General features: G+C 47.3%; 1 long non-coding RNA gene across 1 annotated transcript in view; it reads right to left on the bottom strand.

Annotated features, from left to right (window-relative positions):
* Positions 1 to 167: 167 nt before the first annotated feature.
* The window catches only part of LOC138159354 (uncharacterized), a 20,939-nt gene continuing 17,103 nt past the window's right edge, over positions 168 to 4,003 (bottom strand). The window contains exons 3-4 of the long non-coding RNA XR_011167875.1: positions 3,319 to 3,507; positions 168 to 1,588 (exon numbers count right to left, since the gene is read on the bottom strand). This is a non-coding gene — a long non-coding RNA (uncharacterized lncRNA). The remainder of the gene's footprint in view (positions 1,589 to 3,318; positions 3,508 to 4,003) is intronic.

The following is a 4,003-nucleotide window of genomic DNA, read 5'->3' as shown; positions in this document are numbered from 1 at the left end:
AAGACCATCAGTCAGGAGGGACTACATTCCTGGGGAAGATGGAGAGTGGAGTTTGGAGATGGAATCCCCCCACCCCATCATCCATCTTCCCCAAGAGAGGTACACTAGGGTCAGCCCATCAAAGAGGTCAAAGGTCAGGCTTTCCATAGCTCTTATCCAAAGAACTAGAGGAAGATGCCTCTGAGCTCTCAGGGGTGAACTCTGCCTGGTAATCCTGAGAGTAGTAAAGGACCTTAGGCAGTGGAGTTGGTTGGGGGGCAGGCAAGAGCTAGAGCCTGGTTCACAGTAAAAGCTGCTGCTTCTCTTCATCTCATGCAATTTCAGGTCTGTCCTCCTAGCTGCTGCTCTTGGATAGGGTTGTTAGAGAAGCTGGTCCTGCCCTAATTGTGGTGAATTGGTCATGGGTATGAGTAAAGCTGAATTCAGTCAATAGTTATTGAGTGCTTACTTCAGTATGGGCATCTGGGTGACTCAGTGAATGGAGTGCTCATCCTAGAGTCAGGAGGACTCATCTTCCTGACTTCAAATCCAGCCTCAGACACTTACTAGCTGTGTGACCCTGAGCAAGTCACTTAACCCTCTTTGCCGCAGTTTCCTCATCTGTAAAATGAGTTGGAAAAGGAAACAGCAACACTCCAATATCTTTATCAAGAAAACCCCAAATGGGGTCATGAAGAGTCAGACCTAATTGAAATGACTGAACAATAAAACTTACTTCCATATGCCAGGCACTGGCCTAAATGGTGAGAATGGAGGGCACCGACAAAACAGTCCCTACTATCCTCAAGAAGTTCACATTCTACTGGGAAGATACAACCTATGCAACAACATGTCTAGTGCCCTGAAAAATTCTATTCCTCAGAAATGGTGGTCTTCCATAACTGCCTGTCATGCAATGTCACTGGGGAAAATGGCTGTTAAAAAGATGGGCCTTTGTTAAAGACAGAAGCTTAGGGTCAGAAAAAGCATGGCATAGTTTCCCAAAGGCAACACTGCCCACCCTTGTTCCTCTGCCCAACTCTGGTCTCAACTCATTGTCTATTCAAAGTGTCTTTCTTATAAATGTATGCCCATGGACAAGCTCTATAGGTTATCAGTCCAACTATACATTGCTATCTTGACAATAGACATTCTTCATTCGCTTGGTTTTTCCTATATGGAGAGCTGGGCCAAACACTTTTAAGTAATTATTAACCTCACTGAAGAGGATTTCTTGTGTTCCAGGTCACCCCAAGGGTGATGACCATGTGGTAGACCAAGTAGGCTATGTCACTCAAGAAGTGAGGGGGTGTGGTCAATGATGTCATGAGAGAAATGAACAACCTTTGTGAGAGTGAGGAAGGATTAATCAACAAGCCTTGATTAAGCATAAAATATGCTAAGCACTGTACTAGATACTGGGGATATAAATACCAGAAAGAAATAATCCTTGCCATCAAGGAGATAACCAATGGTGTAATCCAGTAGAATCCATGATATGTGGAGATGCATACATACATTGGACAGACCCCCTTGTGGAAGACTTCTTGGGAGTACATGGTCAAGTCCCAAAGGATAGGTGGCCATGGATGACTTGTGATCTGCCTTCCTGGAAAAATGAGGGGAGGGGAGAGGGGAAAGGGAGAGGAACATTAATGAAATGATAGGTCTATTCAAGTATCAAAATGGCAGAAAAATTGAGGAGGGAGAGAGCACTATCAATGGGAAATCGAGGAAGGTCTCCTTGAGGAGCTAGGTCCCCAAGCTGAGTCTTGAAGGAAGATAGGAATTCCAAGAGGCATTGGTAAAGAGGGAGTGCATTGCCGAAAAAGTAGAAGTAGGAAAACAGGTTAAGAGGTATACCAATAAAACAATAAACATGCATTTATTAAGCACCTGCTACAGGCTAAGCACCATGTTAAGCCCTGGAGTTACCAAAGTAAAAGTGAAAGTCTTCCCTCAAGTAGTTTCCATTCTAATCCAAGGGATCTGACTATGATTTTTGGGGGATGTGGAGTAGGCAGAGGGGAGGGGAGCTAGGGAAGTCTAGAGTCCAGGGGTTGATACCCACCAGCTCTACTATGCCACCATGGCATACATGGTCCCACTGTTCAATGGAAGGATAGTCTGTCTGAGAAAATAGTGAGTTCCCTGTCCCTAGAGATATTCTAGCAGTTATCCCATACATTAAGGATCTTAGATGGGGGGATTCTTTTTTTTTAAAGCAATTGGGCTTAAGTAACTTGCTCAAGATTACATGGCCAGCCATTTCTGGGTGTGGTGCTAAGTATCTGAGCCCGGATTTGATCCCCAGGTCATCCTGACACTGGAGCTGGTGCTCTTACTTGCTGAGCCACCTGGCCACCCCTAAGCAATTGGGGTTAAGTAACTTGCTCAAGGTTACATGGCCAGCCATTTCTGGGTGGGTGCTAAGTATCTGAGCCCGGATTTGATCCCCAGATCATCCCGACACCGGAGCTGGTGCTTTTACTCACTGTGCTACCTGGCCACCCGCGATGGGGGGATTCTTAACTGGATCATGAATGTTAGCACAGCAACGTATTTTTTTCATCATTTGGTTCAACTCAGTCATCTTACAGTAAAGAATCCAACACTCAAAGAGGGGAGCTTGCCTAAGAGTCACAGAGTTAGGGATAAAGTCTGAAATGGAATTCATCTCTCCTGACTCTCAAATGCAAGATAACTTGTATTTACGTGTTAGTTTAAGGTTTAAAAAACTCATTCCTCATAACAACCCTGTGAAGGCAGTAAAGCTCAGAGAGGTTGACTTGCCCAGGTCACACGACCAGTCAATGTCAGAGCTTGATTAAAACCCAGTTTTTCTAGTCCATTGCTATTCTTGCAACACCATGATGCCACTCAAAGACTATAGAGTGGGAGGCTGAACTCTTGGGTTCTTTCCAAGTCTAAAAATCCTATGATATAATTCCTTGGTACATCCTGTAAACAGTGGGCTATGAACTCAACACCATTGTAGGCGGGGCTCCACTGCCCCCATGAACACTTTAGGCTCTTGTGTTACAACCCAGATCTAAAAGCAGTTACTGGCAACAGAAAAGGTGAGTCAAAAAGCAGTCCCCTAGCAGTCCCACCTTCCTACCTTCCTCTTATTCCTCACACCCCACAAAACACCAGTCTAAGGCACTGGGAGAAAGGTAGCTCTTTCTGCAAGCAATGAGGTTAGGGTTAGCCAAGCGCCAAGTTCAGTGGCATTAAGGAGCTTAGCCCCTGGAAAAGTCAATGGGGATAGGAGACAGAGAAATAGAGAGAGAGAGAGAGAGAGAGAGAGAGAGAGAGAGAGAGAAAGAAAGGATTTACGAGGTTATAGGGTGATGTTTTTGATTCTGGGTTTTCACATGGTGGGTGCCAGGCAAAACAGCTTTGACCTGGGAGTCCAGCAGGAGACCTTGCCAGTGTTGTAGTGAGAACTTAATGAAGTGCTTCTCTCCATGACCTCAGCGTTCCCCAGGGTCCTCCTAGGAGGTGTCCACTCCCATCCACAGCCCTCTGGTTAGGAAGAAACGAAGACCTTATGCAGTCAGTCACACCTCCACCCCCACTTCTACCACAAGGGCGGGCACACACATGCACACAATTTCCCGTTATTCTCACCCTCCCACATCACCAAGAACAGGCTGTGAATGGCTGAGAGCCCTGGAGAATCCTCCTGGAGCTAGGGCAGACATGACAGGGGTCACCCCCCACGGTGAAAATGCATGCAGGGGTGTGCTAGGGGCGGGGGCAGCTGGGGGGCACGAGCCTCCCATCCGCCAGCTGCTCCCCCTTCAAGCTGTTGGGAGCCGCGGCATGATGGCAGGGCTGGAGTCAGGGACGTGCCAGGAGAGCCGTCCCCATGGTTAGGCCAGAGCCCCCAGGTTGCCGTCTGCTGCTCAGGAAACGTGACATTGACTAATGGTTCATTACACACCTGCCACATCTCATTGGCGCCTGAACACAGCCTTCCTGTTCCCAGCCCCGCGCTGCTTGCTGCCCCAGTGCGTGC

The sequence above is a fragment of the Petaurus breviceps genome, unplaced genomic scaffold (genome assembly GCF_028583685.1).
Source record: "Petaurus breviceps papuanus isolate PSGF00001 unplaced genomic scaffold, PetGlider_PUasm1.0 176, whole genome shotgun sequence".
NCBI lineage: Eukaryota > Metazoa > Chordata > Mammalia > Diprotodontia > Petauridae > Petaurus > Petaurus breviceps.
Note: the sequence above shows the minus strand (reverse complement) of the source record. Positions and strands in the feature narration are given on the sequence as shown.